At 40.0% G+C, this 21,421-nt stretch overlaps 1 protein-coding gene and 7 non-coding genes across 8 annotated transcripts in view; 3 read left to right on the top strand and 5 right to left on the bottom strand.

The window, feature by feature from the left end:
- The window catches only part of LOC116687659 (zinc finger protein 420-like), a 114,491-nt gene that overhangs the window by 29,328 nt on the left and 63,742 nt on the right, over positions 1-21,421 (top strand). The window lies entirely within an intron of this gene.
- On the top strand, positions 11,547-11,618 carry trnae-cuc (transfer RNA glutamic acid (anticodon CUC)). The gene has a single exon. It is a non-coding gene; the product is annotated as a tRNA-Glu (tRNA).
- Positions 13,644-13,725, top strand: trnas-aga (transfer RNA serine (anticodon AGA)). The gene has a single exon. It is a non-coding gene; the product is annotated as a tRNA-Ser (tRNA).
- On the bottom strand, positions 16,316-16,397 carry trnas-uga (transfer RNA serine (anticodon UGA)). The gene has a single exon. It is a non-coding gene; the product is annotated as a tRNA-Ser (tRNA).
- On the bottom strand, positions 17,189-17,262 carry trnat-agu (transfer RNA threonine (anticodon AGU)). Its single transcript has one exon. It is a non-coding gene; the product is annotated as a tRNA-Thr (tRNA).
- Positions 17,748-17,820, bottom strand: trnat-cgu (transfer RNA threonine (anticodon CGU)). Its single transcript has one exon. It is a non-coding gene; the product is annotated as a tRNA-Thr (tRNA).
- trnat-cgu (transfer RNA threonine (anticodon CGU)) lies at positions 18,600-18,672 on the bottom strand. The gene has a single exon. It is a non-coding gene; the product is annotated as a tRNA-Thr (tRNA).
- On the bottom strand, positions 19,389-19,462 carry trnat-agu (transfer RNA threonine (anticodon AGU)). The gene has a single exon. It is a non-coding gene; the product is annotated as a tRNA-Thr (tRNA).

The following is a 21,421-nucleotide window of genomic DNA, read 5'->3' as shown; positions in this document are numbered from 1 at the left end:
CATTCTTTCTCATTCGACGTTAGTCATTTTATTTGTTACCACTGTCACTTAGTGAAATGTCTGCAGGTGCAAAAAGGTCCTAGAAAAGCAACAAATTTGCTTCAATAAGCGGTCCACGACGCAGTAAAGTAAGCATTGCTGCAACACATCAGGACAGAGCTTGAGAGGCAGGAAGCTATGGTATGGGACCTGATGCAGAGAGACAACAGGCAGATAAGAAACCTGCATTGATGACGAGAAGAAATTTGAGTTTAAGCCAGCCAAAATGGAGGACAGATTGAGATACAACATATTGTGTTCGCATTATTGGACTGAAAAAGACGACCCAGTGGGATTCTTGCAGAAGCAGCTACTGGTTTGGATTCCCTCCTTACAGAACCAGACACCATCAACATGGACAGAGCATACAGAATCAACGGCAAGGGTACAATGATACATACGCTGATTTTAAGGTGTCTGAGATACCAGGACCGTCAAGCAGTCCTTCAGGGGGCAGCAGGAAGCTACACTTTAAGCCTGGCTACAGTGCTTTCGCCGTCCAGCAGCACCAGGAATGTATAGGAGTACAGCGTAAATTAGATGCTAAAGGTGTCTCAAACTCTCTTATTTATCCGGCCACCCTGAAAGAGACCCGCGGAGGGAGAACGCTCACATTCACTACAGCCAAGAATGTGGACATGTTCTGTCGGGAGCTGTATGTAGATGATGAAGGGACATCCATGCGAGGTGCTTCAGCAGCTGTGGATTAGTGGAGTCTGGAACACTGTGCAAGGTTGACTCGAGGGCACTGTAAGTAAGTTTGGGATCCAAGCTTTAAATGAACATTTAATTAGGATGACTGGTCAATTTATAATCTATATTTATCACTCTCACTAGGATGGTGTGCTTTTTCAGTTGTGGAATTTATGGTAAAAAAGCTAATAATTTATGAGAATGTTGGTAACAAACAGTAGAGGGCAGCATTACCCCGTTGCAGCAACTAGTCTGCCTAATTCAAAGCAGAAGAATGTGTTTCCTTTGGTAGTGTTTTAATGCAAACACGTCATTTTTCCTAATCTTAAATGGTCATTACTGCTGGTCAGCCTTCAATGAGGAGAGAAGATCAGAATATAAGACCACAGCTATCAGGGCATGAGGAAGAGGAGGAAACAGCTTGGCTCTGAAACATGTTCACAACGAGGCAGAGTGAATGAGCTGGTGATTTTTAAGATTTTTACTGTGAGAAAACCTTTTCCCACATTGATCACACCAGTACGGCTTCTCTCCAGTGTGAACACGCCGGTGTCTTTCAAGGTTACTACTATAAGAAAACCTTTTCCCACATTGATCACAGCTGTACGGCTTCTCTCCAGTGTGAACTCTCAGATGACTCTTTAAATATCCAGATGTTGTGAAGGATTTCTCACAGTGCTGACAGTGGTGACGTTTGGGTCCTTCTCCTCTCCGTTTCTATAGTAACAGACAAACAGAGAGAGTTAGTGAACAACCTTCTTTAAACCCTGGATTTTCTCTTACTCACAATTTTAACTCTTCATTCAATAATTTATGACAAAATGAAGGAAAATATTGCTGATATGTTTTAACGAAAGCAAATGCACTCTTCATGTTCTGAAATATTCTAAATCTTTCAGGCAAACTTCAGTGAAACAACTGCAACGCTGTAATGAAACAAGAAAGTGTGGCAGATGATGGTGGACCACCTAAATGCGTAATCAGTCTACAAATATAATATGAGCACTTTAAAAGTTGGCAGAAGATAATGTTACTCAGGAACTTACCATTAAGATAAAATAAAAAATCTTATCAACAATGCTAGAATATGATGCATAGCCTACATACCTACCTCTATCTCTGTCTCTCTTTTGGACTCTGAAATCTAGAAACTATACAAATAATGAAATTAATCAACTAAATGTCCACTGTATACATGACTGTAATAGTGTATTCATCAGTTTAAAACTGGTGTAATAATATATATAAAAACCATTGAAGTGTCCTCTCCCCTCACCCCAGGATGGCAGAAGTTCATTCTGTGAATGGGGGGTGACAGAAACCCCTCCCTCCTCGTCGTGACCTTTTTGACCGAGCACCAAAACACACATCCCTACTGGACTATTTCCTGCCATTAAACGTCTCACACATTGCCACACAATCATTGTAGTACACTTTAACTTTAACATTCTGTATGGCACCACGCCCTCTTTTCTCCCTCAAACCTTTACCATAACCTCACGGGGGGGGGGGGGGGGGGGCTGACTTCTAGCAAGCATAACCTATGCATCAGTGGCCTCCCATTAAACCACTTCCTCAATTGACTGCACACAGCTCTTTTTTATCGTGGCCAACTTTAATTGATGATATTCTATAATCATGTCTACAACAAAAGAAATATCTCAACACAATATGCATTTATGATCATTAAATGAAGAAATCAGAGCCTGTGTTGCCTAGTCTAAGTGTAGGACTAACTACCTGTTTTAAAACTGCATCAACAGCTCACAATGTCTCGTTTTTACTTTATTGGCCTACATGAAATAACAAATATGAGTTGATATGTGTGAAACATTACAATTTACCAACACATGAATTGATCATTGTGAATGATGTGGGACTTCTAGCTGGTCACCCTAAAATGCACCAGAATGCGGAAAATCACGTCTACAAAATTCAAAAAAGGAACCCCAGAACCCCCACCCCCCCAGCATAAACTGCCCCACAGAGAATATTTTTCACCAGCCGCCACTGTGATATCATAATATAAACAAAAACCCTTGAGGTGTCCTCGTCCTGTTGTTTCATGAGTGTACAGTAGTCTCCACTATATAGTTACTGGTCCAGTGAACTAAGACTATGAGTAAGGAGGATTGGACATTATAATTGTAGAATCATCCCAAATTATAGTCCTGTTTTATTGGACAGAACGCACACTGTGTGCTAAGAATGGCAAATAAAATGCACATGGAAAAGGGATCTACTGTTATTCTCATGAATACAAAAAGAAATAGATGATGTAAAGAGATGTGCTGGTCTCTGGCCAGTCTGCTGCTGTTGAACCGTTATAGAAACACATGTAGAGGACGTTATATATTATCCTTCATCACTGACTCATTTAGCATTGTATCAGCCTTTGCTAAGGATTTCAACAACTGTCATACTATGTTCACCAGACTTCTAACAACAATATGACCGGCAGTTTATTAGTCTTCATAGAGGCAACGTAACAGCACCGATGACACATGGTAAACATTAAAATAATATCAGGACTTAACTGAATAGCAGAATGCTCCTATTGTATATTAATGCAGGCTAATAACAATAAGAAGGTAAAAGCACTGCTGAGTGAACAAAGGCTGCAGGATTTATAAATCCTGGCTGTTAGCCTGGTCAAGAGTAGGCTAGCTGTTAGCCTTGTTTATACATCCAGAAACCCTGGAAAACCCCGGCCTAATCCACTATCTAGGTCTTGTGAATAGGCCTCCTAGTTTAGACTGGTTGTTGTGTCCTGAACACTGACCTGAACATGGCTGGTACCAGAGGCCGGGCCTGCTGCTGGTCCTCTGGGGACCTGGTTGGTCCACTGCTCTGGGTCCTGGTACTCCTCCATTCCTCTATTGTACTAAAATCCAGCAGATCTCCACTGTGGCAGCTGGACTAACTCTGGATTCTGTTGAGTACAAATCAAAGCAGGCAGAGATATTCAGATGCTTTCCTCACATCTACAGGGTCTGATACTGGGCTCGGTGTTGGTGTCCACCTAGTCCTGGTCTTCCTGGAGGGGGGGGGGGAAACCAACTCAACCAGTTCTACAACAGCTTTGATTGCCCTGGTTCAGCTGCAATGGCCTGCCTAACCCCCATTACCCCCCCCATACTTCAATCTGTTCACGCATGCCCCCCCCACCCTCTCACTCACCTCCACAATCTGTACCCTCCCCCATGCTGTTGCTTCTTTTTCCCTCAGGGGTGGTTCCTTCCCACCCTCATGAGTGAAACCCGTCCTTATTGGCTCGCTGTCCAATGAGGAAGGGCATGTCTAGTCTAAGACACCAGGGGGCCGGAGACAGAAGGTTACCTCTGTTACCTCAAACACAAACACTGACTTGAGTTATGTATGCAGTAAGTGCTACTTGTTGGGGCAGTTTTGCTGACCTCTGAAGTCCAGGATTTCCTCCATAAAGAAATGTTTAAAAGGATATTCTCCCTGGTTACTGGTTGAACAATGCTGAAATGTTTTCTAAGTCATTCCTATTACCCTAACTTTAGCATTGAAATGACTGTTGAATTCAGTAAGTGCTACTTGTTGGGGCAGTTGAACATGACAATGCTACAGTCCTGCTGTGCCTTGTAATGCCGCACAGCGTCCTGCTATGCCATGAACTACTACAAAGAACTGCTACAAACTAAAAAAAAAATTCTATTTTTGTTATTGCCACTCTTCATTAACCCCAACCGGCCCGTCAGACACCGCCTACCAAGAGCCTGGGTCTGACCGAGGTTTCTGCCTAAAAGGAAGTTTTTCCTCGCCACTGTCGCACTGTTGCTTGCTCTGGAGGAAACTACTGAACTGTTGGGTCCTTGTAAATTCTGGAGTGTGGTCTATCTGTATAGTGTCTTGAGATAACTCTTGTTATGAATTGATACTATAAATAAAATTGAATTGAATTGAATTGAATTACAAACTAACTGAAGATGGAAGTGATGTCATTGTAATCACATTCAGATCATCTCGAATAGAGACCCTGGTGATTATTGGGTTCATAAGTGCTTCTCTTTGGGGTTGTCTTGGTTGTGAGTTCATCATCAGACACTAACACATGCAGAGCAAGTACATTTCAGCAGTTGTCCACCGCTGGCTAAATAAATAAAAGAATGGGAGTTTTGGAATAGATATTCAGCACTAACTGGTACTTTCTATTGCTGAATGAGCTCTATCTGGAGGAAAAAGGAGTTGCCCCAAAGAAAGTTATTGGACTCTAATTGACCACTCATAGACTGTTAATGGCATACATTGGGATGATGGTTGTCTATTCATGAAGCAATTCATTACTTACAATAGACAAGACCACTGAAACTTGATCAAAAAGAAGGTGGAGTGGAGTGGAAATGGCTGCATTCAGTATTTAAGATAGCAAATCTGTGTAAGGAACCACTTCCACTGCTTCTATATCACAACACAGAAGATGCCAGAAGAAACATATGGACTATGGAGAAGATCATTAGCAAAGAAGGTTGCTTACTGTAAGATGTTGACGTTCGTCTAACTCAAGCATTGGCATTGGATTGATTTTAGTTAGTGCTAATCTATGGGGTTATTTTTCTGAAAAATTAATCCTAGTATTTCATCTAAAGACTTAACAGTAACAGGTATTTTACGTTGTATTACTTGTTGGACAATACTAAAATGTGTTAAAAAATGTAGATTGTGTCTCCGGATACACAATTGTTTTGGTAAGTCATTCTTATTAGTCTAACTTTAGCATTGACTTGATTGTTGAATTCAGTAAGTGCTACTTGTTGGGGTTGTCTTGGTAGTGAGTTCACCATCTGAAATATCTCTGAACATATGTAGAGACAGTCTATTCACAATTCTTCTCAAGAATAGTAAAATGCATTTATCTGGGCAACAGAACTACCCAAACACAAGCACTGACTTGAGTTGTGTATGCAGTAAGTGCTACTTGTTGGGGTAGTTGAACATGACAATGCTACAGACTGTAAATGAAGATGGATGTCATTGTAATCACATTCAGATCATCTCAAATGGAGACACTGATGATTATTGAGGGACACCACCGTGAAATGGTACAGATGGACAGACGTAGACCTGTAGTGAAGCCAAAGTAGCACACTTATTAATTAATTAATGTCAGAAGTTATCAGTTAAATAAAACACCTTGTGGGTATTTTTTTGTGTTTCGGTGTAAAAGTAACGTACCATTTTCATTTGCTACCAGAGGAGCTTAACAGGGATTGACATGATGATGACACGCAAACAGAGTTAATCCCTTTACAACAAGAACTGTAAATTTGGACTTGTTACGACATACTGTACTACGACTTTTTAGGAATATTTTGACATACTATACGATGAGTTTTTATGAGTTTTTATGAATTTTTTGACAACCATACTATGAATTTTATGAATTTTTTGACATATTATACAATTATTTTTTTTGAGTTTTTGACATACTATACTTTGACTTTTATGAATTTTTTGACATATTATACTATGAATTTTTATACATTTTTTGTCATACTATACTATGACTTTTATGATTTTTTTGACACATTATACTATGAATTTTTTTGAATATTTTGTCATACTATACTATGATTTTTATGAATTTTCGACATATTATACTATGACTTTTATGAATATTTCGACATACTAAACTATGACTTTTTATGAATTTTTTGACATACTATGGCTTTTTATGACTTTTTGTGAATTTTCGACATATTATACTATGATTTGTTTTGAATTTTTTGACATACTATACTATGACGTTTATGATTTTTTTGACATATTATACTATGAATTTTTACACATTTTTTGTCATACTATACTATAATTTTTTTGAAAAGGGGAATTAGCTCAAATGGTAGAGCGCTTGCTTAGCATGCGAGAGGTAGCGGGATCAACGCCCGCATTCTCCAGAGGACTTTAGATTCTTCTTGTTTTACAACAAGAACAATAAATTTGGACTTGTTACGACATACTATACTACGACTTTATAGGAATATTTTGGCATACTATACTATGACTTTTTATGACTTTTTATTAATTTTTTGACATATTATACTATTAATTTTTTTGAGTTTTTGACATACTATACTTTGACTTTTATGAATTTTTTGACATATTATACTATGAATTTTTATACATTTTTTGACATACTATACTATGACTTTTATGAATTTTCAACATATAATACTATGACTTTTATGAATATTTCGACATACTAAACTATGACTTTTTATGAATATTTCGACATACTATGACTTTTTCTGAATTTTTGACATACTATACTATGACTTTGCTTTTTAAAAGGGGAATTAGCTCAAATGGTAGAGCGCTTGCTTAGCATGCGAGAGGTAGCGGTATCAGTGCAAGCATTCTCCAGAGGACTTTAAATTCTTCTTGTTTTACAACAAGATGGACTTGTTATGACATACTACACTACAAATTTTTAGGAATATTTCAACATACTATACTATGACTTTTAATGAATTTTTTGACAACAATACTATGAATTTTTATAAATATTTCGACATCCTACAGTATGACTTTTTATGTTTTTTGACATACTAAACAATTACTTTTATGAATATTTCGACATACTATGACTTTTTACGACTTTTTAAGAATTTTTTGACATAGTATGACTTTTTCGGACTTTTTATGAATTTTTGACATAGTATACTATGAGTTTTATGAATTTCTCGACATACTATACTAGGAATTTTTAAATTTTCAATTTACTATACTATGACTTTTTATAAATTTTTCATAATACTATGCTAGGACTTTTATGAAGATTTTGACATACTAAACTATAACTTTTTATGTATTTCGACATACTATGACTTTTACGAATTTTCGACATATTATACTATGACTTTTATGATTTTTTTGACATACTTAATTATGACTTTTATGAATTTTATACATGTCATACTATGACTTTTTATGAATTTTTATGTTTTTTTATACATACTATCCTATGAATTTTTTGACATACTATACTATGACTTTTTATGATTTTTTTTGTCATACTAAACTATGACTTTTATGAATTTTCGACATGTTATACTATGACTTTTTATGACTTTTTATGAATTTTTTGACATACTATACTATGACTTTGTGAATTTTTTGACATACTATACTATGACATTCATGAAGTTTTTGAAATACTATACTGTGACTTTTTATGAATATTTTAACTTACTATACTGTGACTATTAATGATTTTTTTTGACTTTTTATGAATTTTTGACATAATATACTATGACTTTTTATCAGAATCAGCTTTATTGACCAGGTATGAAGACACATACGAGGAATTTTCCTTTGGAGCATAGTGGCTCTCAATGTGCTTATACATTCAAAACAAAAAACCCAACAAACAATATATACACACTAATATAGACACACTAATATATATATATACTCTAAACCAGGGGTGTCAAACTCATTTTAGTTCAGGGGCCGCATACAGCCTAATTTGATGCCAAGTGGGCCGGACCATTAAAATCATAGCACAGCTCATCATAGCTATAAAAACAATAAATTCATGTGTTTCCCTTTGTTTTAGTGGAAAGAAGTAAATGCTAATGCTATTTCGTTATCAATTATGTAGCTGGCTTTTACCTAAGGTGACCAGATTTCTCAGACAAAATCCGGGGACATTTTCAGCTCAGAAGCGTATTTACCTACAAAACAAGTAATTTTTACTTTTGTAAAACTTAAAACGGGGACACTAGACCTAGAGCTGTTCTCATTAGGGGCTGAGCCCCCCCCCCCAAGGTCTGATCCTAGACCCACCCCTGCTGCTACTTCATACTCCACTTCACTACACCTCAGAGGGGAATATTTCAAGATAAAAAGTCCTAATACTTCAAGATAAAAAGTCCTAATATTTCAAGATAAAAAGTTATAATATTTCAAGATAAAAAGTCCTAATATTTCAAGATAAAAAGTCCTAATATTTCAAGATAAAAAGTCCTAATATTTCAAGATAAAAAGTCCTAATATTTCAAGATAAAAAGTCCTAATATTTCAAGCTAGAAAGTCCTAATAGTCCTAATATTTCAAGATAGAAAGTCCTAATAGTCCTAATATTTCAAGATAAAAAGTCCTATTATTTCAAGATAGAAAGTCCTAATAGTCCTAATATTTCAAGATAGAAAGTCCTAATAGTCCTAATATTTCAAGATAGAAAGTCCTAATATTTCAAGCTAGAAAGTCCTAATATTTCAAGATAGAAAGTCCTAATATTTCAAGATAGAAAGTCCTAATAGTCCTAATATTTCAAGATAAAAAGTCCTAATATTTCAAGATAGAAAGTCCTAATAGTCCTAATATTTCAAGATAAAAAGTCCTAATATTTCAAGATAAAAAGTCCTAATATTTCAAGATAGAAAGTCTCAATATTTCATAATGTTGTAATGTTTACTGAACTACATTTATCTGACAGCTTTTGCTTTATTGCTCAAGGCTTGTTTCTGCAACATCTCATTGAGAATCAGATACAATAAAAACTATTGAGGACATATTTTCTTTTGACAGTGATGCAGTATTAAACGAGATCGCTCCACTCGGCAGAAACAAGCTACAGTACGTTAATAGGATAATTGTCCAGCTTGTATTTACGTTCATAAAAGTGTTCGTTTTGCTATTGACAGACTCAGATTAATATTCTAGTGTCTGACAACATTATGGAAAGGATTTCTAAGGAGGCTGACCGTTCTGTTAAAGATTAAGATCATTTTTTAAAACATAAAAGTCCGCGAAATTGTGTTCGCTAAACCCACCAGACTCCATGTAAATAATCAGTGATTTTAGCTTCGTAAAACACGGCTTTCTAAAACCACTCCTTGAGACCTGAGCAGCGCTGCTCGATCAGCTCCGTTTGGTCAGTTTTCTTTCTTTCATTACAATTTTGGGTCTGTCAGTCACAGTGAAAACTGGGGACATTTCCAGGGACAGATCCAGCTTGGGACAGGTCACCAAAACCGGGGACTGTCCCCGGTAAATCCGGGGACGTCTGGTCCCCCTATTTTACCGCTGCTTCACTGACCTCTCGGCTCCGAGTGAAAACAGACGGCTGTTCCTTCAGACCCACCAGCAACTCATCTATCTTCCCTCGTCTCAGTGTTCCTTGCAGGCTGTTGTATTTTTCACCATGCTGAGTCTCATAGTGGCACCGAATATTATATTCCTTAAACAGCGACAGGTGTTGCATACACACCAAGCACACAGGTTTACCCTTCACCTCAGGGAATAAATAGGAAGCTGTCCATTTTCTTGGAATATTCTACACTCAATATCCACTTTTCTCCTTTTTGACAAAGACATTTTGGCTAATGAGGGTGTAAAGGCGAGTACAAAAGTAAGAAGATGTGTCGTAGTAATCACTGAACATCAGTTGTGTCTGTCTCAGCATTGTTTTTTCTTCTTCTTTCAGCTGCTCCATGTCTAAAACTGCGCACCCCTAGCGGACAATTTAGGAATAGCAGTTTATTAAAAAAAATTCTAGCTCATGTCTCCTTGCAATTTTTCACTTTCAGATTTATTCTGCGGGCCAGATAAAACCCCTTGGCGGGCCGGTTCCGGCCCGCGGGCCGTACGTTTGACACCCCTGCTCTAAACAGAAACAATGTAGAGAAATGAGTGCAATGAAGAGACCAATAAAAATTGACTTTTTATGAATTTTTTATGAATTTTTGACATACTATACTATGACTTTTTATAAATATTTCAACTAACTATACTATGACTTTTATGAATTTTTTGACATACTAAACTATGACTTTTATGAATTATCGACATGTTATCCTATAACTTTTTCTGAATATTTTGACGTACTATACTATGAGTTACTATGAGGCTTTGAAGACTAAAATTAATTTGTGGATGAAAATATATTTCAAACTGAATCATTGTTTTTTTTGACACACACACACACGCACACACACACTCACACACGCACACACACACACACACACTATGACTAAACCTCAGATAGTTCAACCTGTTTTATTAGGAAGTGGTTTTACACTCTTTCAAAATAAAACATTCATGCAACAAAACTTAAATAAGGTGCTCGGGTTTTAAAACGGACGCAAACAGAAAAATAAAAACAAAACTGAGTTCTTCTGTTCTCCAACAAGAAATAAGGACGAATAAAAGGATCTGTCTCTGTCTTCATGATGTTGGGTTGGTCCTCTGATCTGTCCCCATCTTCCCCAGACGGATCTGTCCCCATCTTCTCCTGGCAGACAGATTTATTATTTCAGTTTAATTACTAGGAATCAAAGTCTCTGTGTGTTGGTCCTTTGATCTGTCCCTGTATTCTCCCTCTGATCTGTCCCCGTCTCCTCCCTCTGATCTGTCCCCAACTTCTCCCTCTGATATGTCCCCGTCTTCTCCCACAGATCTGTCCCCGTTTTCTCTCCCTTATATGTCCCCATCTTTTACCTCTGATATGTCCCCGTCTTCTCCCTCTGATATGTCCCCGTCTTTTCCCTCTGATATGTCCCCGTCTTCTCCCACGGATCTGTCCCTGTCTTCTCCCTCTGATATGTCCCCGTCTTTTCCCTCTGATCTGTCCCCGTCTTTTCCCTCTGATCTGTCGCCATCTTCTCCGTCTGATCTGTCCCCGTCTTCTGCCACCGATCTGTCCTTGTCTTCTCCCTCTGATTTTCCTTTTTAAATCTTCGTGGGTTCTTCCCAAAATTTGTAAAGCTTTTTTTTTTACACGTCACTTTTCACATTTGCACAAGGAAACTCACGTCTACAAAGATGAAGTTAATAAATGTGACTCCCTGATGGTCTAGTGGCTAGGATTCGGTGCTCTCACCGCCGCGGCCCGGGTTCAATTCCCGGTCAGGGAATGGTCGGGACATGACTGATACAGGTGTAATAACTTTTGAACCATACAAGCGATTTACTCACTTTTGGTTTCGTTTAATTCCTGACGTTTTCAGGTTTACGGAGGTCTTTTCCGGGTCTTTCTAGCCTCTACAGGGGGTTTTCTATCCAGCCTGGAACTTCAGCCTCTTTGGGCTTTAAATCCACACTGTTATATCCAAGATTGATCAACTTTATATCCATAATTCATCGCGTTTTGGCTCATTTCTGCCGCCGGCTCGCTCCTCGTCTCTCTCTCTGTCTGTCCTGTCTATTTTTCAGGAAGTACATGCCCATATATGGGAGGTAAAGTCACCCCTCTTGTATGGAAGGCCAGAGGGGACAAAAATGCCACATACTCTATGGAAGGTCAAATGGTGCACTATTTAGACACATATTTGCTTGTATAACATTGCTGTGGGTGTAATATCAATAAATATGACATTATTATGTTATTATTGGCATAAGTAAATGTCATGAGAGCAAAACGTCTTGACTTTCTTTGAAAAAATGCATGTACTTTGTCAACTGTATAAGTTATAATGATTATTTCTTCAGTGTGACATAGACATATGAGAAGTGTTTTAGAATGGAAAATGGCTTATTCATTAAGTATCTGTCTGTGATATCAATACATATCTGGAAGATTCATTTATTTATTTATTTATCTTTAAGGCCCTACAACCATTTTTAACATGCAAGTGACTTCACGGCAACCCAAATATTCCAATGACCCAGTTTGTCCTAAAAAAAATGATGTTCATATCTTGACTGTAGACAACAGGGTTGATGTTTTACAAGCTTTTTTATAAAATAAATCCAGATGGAAATTAAACTGTAAAAATGGCCTTAAGGCCCCCAGGGTTAATTTAGATTTGTCAGATTCTTCCTCATTAGTTTAACGCTAGAACCCCAACACTTTTAAAGAGTACCATTTCCTTTAAATCAAACCCTGCTGGATTGGAAACCGGGCAGAAAACATGTTTGTTTTTTAATTAATTTTGAACACTGAGTGAGACAATTAAATGGTTCAGTCAAGTCATCAGTGAGCCGGACAACATTTGGCACTATGTCAGCAAGAAGAAACAACATAGATAGAGAAAGAGTACAGGTTTCATTGTCTTTACTAATGCACATACATGTTTTAATTCAAATGTTTACATAACTCTTTAGCCTCATTTGTTGTTTTTGTGGATTCCTGGATCCTGAGGTAGGTGATCCTACGTCTCGGTAAAGCTCTCTTTGACAGCAGGAACATGCTCAATGCTTATGTAAAGGTTTTGTCTTTCTTGGACTATATATCATTTAATACCGTTTTCCTATAACAACGCATATCTGTTGTTATATTTAGGCCACGTATCCACACTACTCCAGCATTTCTGCAGCACCTACACAAAGACATCTGGAAACGTTTCTCACCCAGCTTAGGTTTGAAAAAGGGTTGAGTTGTAGTCTGTACAGACAGACGGGTAGTTTTGCTGACCTCCCTATAGAAATGTTTAAAAAGGATATTCTCCCTTGTTACTGGTTGAACAATGCTGAAATGTTTTCTAAGTCATTCCTATTACTCTAACTTTAGCATTGACTTGACTGTTGAATTCAGTAAGTGCTACTTGTTGGGGCAGTTGAACATGACAATGCTACAGAAGATGGATGTCATTGTAATCACATTCAGATCATCTCAAATGGAGACACTGATGATTAATGGGTTCATAAGTGCTTCTCTTTGGGGTTGTCCTGGTAGTGAGTTCATCATCAGACATAGCTCTGAACAAATGCAGAAACAAGTAGGAAGTAAGCAGAAAGGTTATTTGCCCAACCGGATTTGATAAAACATTAGATCTCTGTTATAAAATAGCTCTTGTACAAATAAGGGAGCATATCAATCAATCAAACTTCATCCTCAACTATCCACAGACTATGATTTGCACTTTGTCCATGTCTGGTATTACTAACCAATTGAAATGTTTATGAACATTCATGCAAACAGGTATAGGGCTGTGTTTCAGGTTGTCGTGGCCGAGTGGTTAAGGCGATGGACTAGAAATCCATTGGGGTCTCCCCGCGCAGGTTCAAATCCTGCCGACAACGAGAGGCGCTCTTTAAGAGTGGTAGAAAACCAACAACATATGACATTACACCAAATTGCAGATGTACCTTCATGAATAATATTGTGTTATCTCATAACTACTGGAAGCCACCAACCTCCACCAATGTATTTCTTAGCATTTATTTTCAGTCTGTATTACAAGATTTGCAGTAAACGTTGTATTGTCCAGCAGAAAGGCAACAGGTGTGTTACTTTTTGACTATGATTTATATCATCAGTGCAAGCATTTTGCCCTGGTTTGATTTCCAGCCACTGCAGTTGCATTTACAGGTTTTGAAGCCATATACAACATTAACATTACATGTTTTACCCAGGTTTCTTCTTTTATTCAATGATATTTCAATTTCCTTGCGGGAGTCTTCTCAAAAGGATTAATAAAGATAAGTCTATCTCAGAAAAAAGTAACAAAACTCTTCAGGGGATGTAGCTCAGTGGTAGAGCTCATGCTTTACATGTATGAGGACCTGGCATCTCCAGCAGGTATTATGGTAGAGTCTTTAAAAGAGCTGCAGAAGATATTACCTCCTGTGGTAATCTGACTGGTAGACAGCACAACAAGCACTTTAAACATACAAGTTTCTATTTACAGTATTTATTAACTGTAGTGTAATGTATTTATTGTTTTATGCTCCAGGTTTACTGGGTGTTACAGCAGGTATGAGAACTGTAGTTTCTATTTTTATGGATGAAATGAACTTGACAAACTATAAAGTTATCTCTTTAGCCGCCGGAGACATTTCACTTCAGACACTATCCATCGACCTCTGGGTTATGGGCCCAGCACGCTTCCACTGCGCCACTCTGCTCTGCTGTTCATGCTCAGGGGCTGGACAAACAAGCTGGACAAACAATGTCGGTCAAAGGCAGAAAGGAACTGTTCACTTGTGGCCATTAACGACAAAAAGACAAACTTGAAGAATAAAAAATATATTATGCATTGTTATGTTTCCTGTATTGAGTATCATTGTCAAACATAACACCATACCTTTTGACAGCGATAAGTACCTCACTAACACAGAACGTTTAGAGAACGTTAGGGAACGTTTTTTTTGGTTCTCTAAAGGTTAGTTCAAACCAAACCAAAAAACGTTTAGGGAACGTTTCCTCCTGGATATAACGTTCCCTAAACGTTAAGAGAACCAACCGAATGTAACGTTCCCCTGCGGTTGCGCCGTACCTTCACACAACGCACACAACACATAATTTAATGGTGGTCACACATCCCTTTATAACAAATGGCAGATGTGCCGTCATGGAAAATATTATAATATCTCATAGGCACTGGAAGCCAGTAACTTTCTTTGAGTAACGTTACTTGCTTTGTTTGTCAAAAAGTAACCAGAAAGGTTACTTACCCAACCCGGTTTGATAAAAAATTTGATCTTGGTAATACTGCAAAAATAAGGGAGCATAACAATCAATCAAGCTGCCTCCATGAGGATCCACAGACATAGACATGTTCCATCACCCGCAATTAAGCCTGTCTCCTCAGCTTCTAGGCACCGCTGCATCACTTCCTCTTCAGCTGGAGGCGTGTACCGGTCCCGCAATGAGGCCGTACGAGAGGTGTGGGACACATGGACAGGCAGCTGCCTCGCCTCTACAACCCGGGCGCCGACATGACGGTGGACGAGCAGCTGGTGCCCTTTCGAGGTGTTGTATTGCTTTGTTGTTATTTGGTTTTGGTTTTTTGTTTACCATTGCCGTACAATTGTCTTTGTATGTGTGTGTGTGTGTGTGTGTGTAGTTTTTACATTTTTTCTTCCATCTCGTTCCATGTTCCATGTTCTTGTTTGGACACGCACACAGGGGACAAGCTTGTGGGCACGTACAGCTGTCGCATGAAGACGGCGCGCTGGCCCCTCGACGTGTTCCACAACATCCTCGACGTGTCTGCCTACAACGCCTTCGTGCTGTGGCGCCGTGCCGATAAACTGAGAAAAACAGGAGAAAAACCAACCACTTCTAGAGGTCCACCCTTACACATAGGAAACTGAAAAGTACTGAACCAACATCAACTTAATAAGACAACGTGTGGCCGGCCGGCTGGTTGGGAGGCGAGGAGGATGAGGAATGCCTGCTGGCCTCTTCCCCCCTGACGTCCGCCATCTTGCTTCTTAAATATCCCGTACTCAACAGCTGCAGCCAACCATGAGTTGGGTGTGGGCTGCCTCCACCAGTCATCCGCAAGCACCGGCACAGCGCTATTTGCATACAAAAAAGAAAAACACAGGACATACGCACGGCAAAACAAACAAATACGACAGCAGTGGTAACAAGAATACATGGGGATATTATTAAAAGAAACTGCCATGCAAACACTAGCACTGGCACTTTGGGCACTGACTGCCTGATTTTAACGTCTTCAGTGCTGCTGGAATGAAAATAATACATTGATTATTTGATATTAGTTGACTATATCGCGATATGCAACTGAAAGAAGAAACACTGTGTCATCATGGATCTAAGAAGAGGGAGCCAACTCGTAGAGATCTGCACCACCAATAAACTGTAATAATATCATCCTCCCCTATATCTCACTGAATTATTATTTATTCTCTAGTTAACAATCACTGTGAGCAGGGTTTGAACCTGCGCACGGAGACCCCATTGGATTTCAAGTCCAACGCCTTAACCACTCGGCCATCACAGCTGTAAAAGGTGTTCAGTTTTACAGTGGAGAACCCCTGAGGCCTGACAGACTCCATTACAGTTGGTACCATCAATCAGACAAAGATAGAGCCTATCTCACAAGTACCTTGGGCAGTTCTGAATGACTGATGGGGATTCCCAAGCACTTCAGTTCCAAAGGATCATTCAAATCTTGAGGGTATTTCAGGTGTAATGTGGGTAGTTATTCCACCCCCTTTAGATGATCTGATTCATTTCCGAACCAGTCCAGATTAACAATTAACAAGTTATTGAATCACATGTCAATGAGAAACATACATGTGTACAGACAAGGCTAGCAGCAACAGCGCAAGAAAATGCCACGCAACAGAAATGCCATGCTCACGCCACACAGGCAGTGTGCAGGAGGCCTTACCCCTGACTTCCACCAACTGCGGATCAACTCCGCTTCGCGTCTGCTCCGTGATCCGCAGTCCGTCAACACCCACCAGGTCCGGATTTGTTGAAGGCCATGACTGACAGCTGAAGTCACAAGGACCCATGGGATCTCGTGAATTCATGTATGATCACGCGATATAACAAGATGTAGTTTCTATAAACAGAACCACAAAACCTGATGAATGAACTAGTTTAAACTTGCATTGATCTAAATTTCATGTGTTTTTTTATGCATAATCTTAAATCTGTTTCGATGTAGTGTTTCTGTGTAAATGTAACATGCCTTTTTCATTTGCTACCAGGGCTTAATGAGTAGCATGGGGATTGGGTAGACATGATGATGGGATGCAAACAGAGGTAATGACTGCAACAACAAGGTGCTGCAGGGATTTGAACCCTGGATCTCCTGTTTACTAGACAGGCACTTTAACCAGCTAAGCCACAGCACCCCCTCAAGTACTATTCACAAACAAAATAACAAACTTACTCTCATTCAGAAGCCATAGAAGAGCGGTGCAAATATTTCATCAGAGTGATGGCTTGTGGTAAGAAATTGGTCCTGACTCTGTTGGTTTTGGCGTAAAGTGCTCTGTAGCGCCTACCAGAGGGGAGAAGCTGGAACAGGTTGGGTCCGGGGTGAGATGGGTGTCCGGGGTGAGATGGGTGAGAGGGCGCGAGGCCATCCATCATCATCTGCACACTTGATGAGTGTCATCGGTGGAAGTCTAAACCAGTGATTCCCAAAATGGCTGACCTAACAGCGTGCAGCCCACCTGCACAGATGAAAGCCAGCATTCCACTCCACTGGTATAGACTATTTTCAGGCACATATAATGTTGTAAGACAATACCACATGTCACTTTTGTGCTCTGGAAAATCAGGCAACTGGTAAACTTTGTTACACCTGTTAAGAATCACGAATCATAGCAGAACCAGGCACTGCTGGGATTTGGACCCAGGATCTCCTGTTTACGAGACAGGCGCTTTAACCACTAAGCTACAGCGCCTTCTACAGATAAGCCTGTCTTGCAAGAATACAATGAGCTAATGAACAGGGTTGCTTCCATCCATCCATCTTTGTCCAGCAGCTCCAGTAGGGGACCCCTACGAACTCTGGCAAATGAAAACAGCTGGACGTGTCCTTGAGCAATGCCTCAGGACTCACTGTTCATAGGCAGACCTACCGAGAACAACAGAAGTCCTATGCAAGGACCTTGAGAGATGAGAGACCCTTTCCCCACAGCCCTGGTAAAATCCAACCTCCATGCCATAAGTCCCCTCATCACAAAGGTCGTTAACCACTCCCTCCGGTCAGGCCATGTTCCATCAACACTGAAAACAGCTGTTATCATGCCATTTCTTATGGAAAGCCATGAAAAGCTTAAAACACAGTCCTAATTTAGTCCTCCTCAACAGTTAACATAGCATTTGCTGTGTGGCGTGTCTGTTTTATTTCTCTCATGTTAACAGTATTGATCAATACGGTAGGCATTCTAACCTCTGCTGACACGCTCACGCCACGCAGGCAGTGTGCAGGAGCCCTAAGCTTCCAAGGTAAGACTGAAATTCTATATAAAATAATAATAAGAAACTTTATAATCTTCACACTAAAGTGGCAAAAACACCTCCAACAAAAGGCTTTTATTCGCTTTACATGGACATATGTAATGTTATGGTACAAAATAACATCACATGTCACTTTAGTGCTCTAGAAAACCAGGCTTCAACTTTGTTGCACATGTTCAGTATCACAAACCATGTGGAAACACTTCATTCAGTTATAACCAGGCACTGCTGGGATTTGGACCCAGGATCTCCTGTTTACGAGACAGGCGCTTTTACCACTAAGCTACAGCGCCTCCTGCAAATAAGTCTGTCTTGCAAGAATACAATGAGCTAGTGAAAAGGGTTCCCTCCATCCATCCATCTTTGTCCAGCAGCTCCAGCAGGGGACCCCAAACTGCCCTTTGCCGAGCGACTGGGGGATCCTGAGGCGTTCCCAGGCCAGGTTGGAGATGTACTTTCTCCACATAGTCCTGGGTCTTCCCCGAGGCCTCCTCCCAGCTGGACGTGCCTGGACCAGGTCTCTACGGAGGCCCCCAGGAGGCATCCTTACTAGATGACCCAACCACCTCAGTTGTTTACACCGAGTACCTCCATAATGGCCATGCATCCATGTTTATCCCCAGAGGTGCTGTGGCTTAGTTGGTTAAAGTGCCTGTCTAGTCAGCAGAAGTTCCTGAGTTCAAATCCCAGCAGCACCTTGTTGTTGCAGAGATTACCTGTACTTGTTTTTAAGTTGCCTGCTAATCAGCTGTTTTTGTGGACGGGGCATTAAGTCTGACTCAGTGGTGAGTGAAATGGAGCTGACTGACACAGAACTGTAGTGGAGCCAAAATAGCGCATTTATTAATTAATTTCATTAGTTATCAGGCAAATAGAACACCTTGTGGGCATGTTATTGGTGTTTCTGTGTAAATGTAACCTGCCATTTTCATTTGCTACCAGGGTACTTTCACAGGGATTGGGTTGACATGATGATGACACGCCAAAAGAGGTAATCTCTCCAACAACAAGGTGCTGCTGGGATTTGAACCCAGGATCTCCTGTTTACTAGACAGGCACTTTAACCAACTAAGCCACAACACCTCCACAAGTAGCTACCCTGTTAAGTCTTAATTTGTCTTTTGCCTTGTATAAGCTAAACATACAGTATACTGACAGTACTGTACTAATACTGGCAGTATTGGGAGTAACGACTTAGCTCGCCTAGGCTTGGCGGATCAATCCTATCCAGTCAGTCTGCAGAAGAGGTGGAAGTACCTGGCAGGTCTCTCCCTTCAGCAGTTTGAGAACGCCAGCCCACTCCTTCTCATTGGTGCTGATCATCCACATCTCATCACCCCATAGAGCCAGTGAAGCTCGGTCCACCATTTGAACCAGACTGGGGGGGAACGTTTCAGGGCCCAGCACGGATCGCGGAGCAACAGCTACGGCCGCAACAGTGCCTTCTCAAGTCCACTGTTCCTTCCAACATGGAGCTCTTCCAGATTGTTGAGAATCTCTAGCAGCTGAATGTGCTGCCATCAAAATGAGAAAGTGGTAACCAGGTCAAGACAAGACCAGGAGGCAGTAAGTCTGCTTGAAGAGAAGACTACGCGTGTGGAGGTGGACAGAATACTCCGCTATGCTGTAATAGTTTCGTTAACTCACCCGGCAAGGGAAAAGTACACCGCATAAAAATTAAGGTAATGGGTGGATCTCTGATATCTATCGACTATAATCTAGTCCTGCCTACTTTATTTACACAACCCCAGAATACCCTCAACCCCACAAACACCCTAATTGTCTCAAATTTAGCTCAATAAACATGCTAATAAAATAAAAAGAAGACCATGGAATATAAGTGTAACTGCTTAACTGTGTAACTAATTAAACAGGATGCACCATCTTCGTCCCCATCCCTTTCTGGCAACCATATTTGATAAGAATGGCCGAGCAACCAAAGGAGCGTATGTGAAGTAGGTAAGGGAATGTACTGTTGAAAGTCAGTGTGCAAATGTGTGCTGATTGTGTAACCCTTGCAAGCGACTTATCTTATCCCCCCCCCCCCAAGTTACACCACCAGAACAAACAAAACCAAAACAATATCCCCAATATCAAACCTACGCCTCCGGTGGAGACTGCGACCTGAACGCAGCACCTTGGACCGCTCAGCCATCCTGACTGAATAATCCAACGTGTAGTAGGATCTCTCACAGAAATAATAATATGGTAAGTCAACTATGTCATGATAAAGTAGGTTCTCAGTCATCCAGGTCATACTTATCAAAGGAAGGTTTCCCTATTGTCAACGCAAATATATGGGTTCATGGGGACATGGGGAAAGTCACCAGTGTGGAAATGTGCTTGACAATGAGAATACATCTTAACGACTCTGTACCCCAATGTGCAATGCAGGCTAAATCCTGTGGTGGGAATCAAGATCCACCAATGTTTCTGTCCAAAATGTCCACCTGTGTCCAGACATGTGCCTACTAGATGGGAAATAGACTGACATTTGGGTCAACATTGTGAAAATATCTTCAATATGTTAAACTAAGTCTAAATTTGGAGCAAGTTAACATGAAGTACAGGTCACAGCTCAACATGCCACTACCAACATACTGTTTTCTGTCAAACAGCCAAGAATATTTTACCCGTTAGCCTAGATGTGGACAGTGTAGAGCAGGGGTGTCAAACTCATTTTAGTTCAGGGGCCGCACACAGCCTAATTTGATACCAAGTGGGCCGGACCATTAAAATAATAGCACAGCTCAACATAGCTATAAAAAACAATATATCCATATGTTTCCCTTTGTTTTAGTGGAAAGAAGTAAATGCTAATGCTATTTCGTTGGCAATTATGTAGCTGGCTTTTATCGTAAGGTAACCAGATTTCTCAGACAAAATCCGGGGACATTTTCAGCTCAGAAGCGTGTGTATCTCCAAAACATATCATGTTTTTAATTTTTGTAAAACTTAAAACGGGGACACTACACCTAGAGCTGAGTATCGGATACAAGATAAACTATTGAAGAAATATTTTCCTTTGACATTGATCCAGTA

This window comes from Etheostoma spectabile, chromosome 4, assembly GCF_008692095.1.
Source record: "Etheostoma spectabile isolate EspeVRDwgs_2016 chromosome 4, UIUC_Espe_1.0, whole genome shotgun sequence".
In the NCBI taxonomy this organism is placed as follows: domain Eukaryota; kingdom Metazoa; phylum Chordata; class Actinopteri; order Perciformes; family Percidae; genus Etheostoma; species Etheostoma spectabile.
This window is presented reverse-complemented; position numbering and strand designations above follow the sequence as displayed.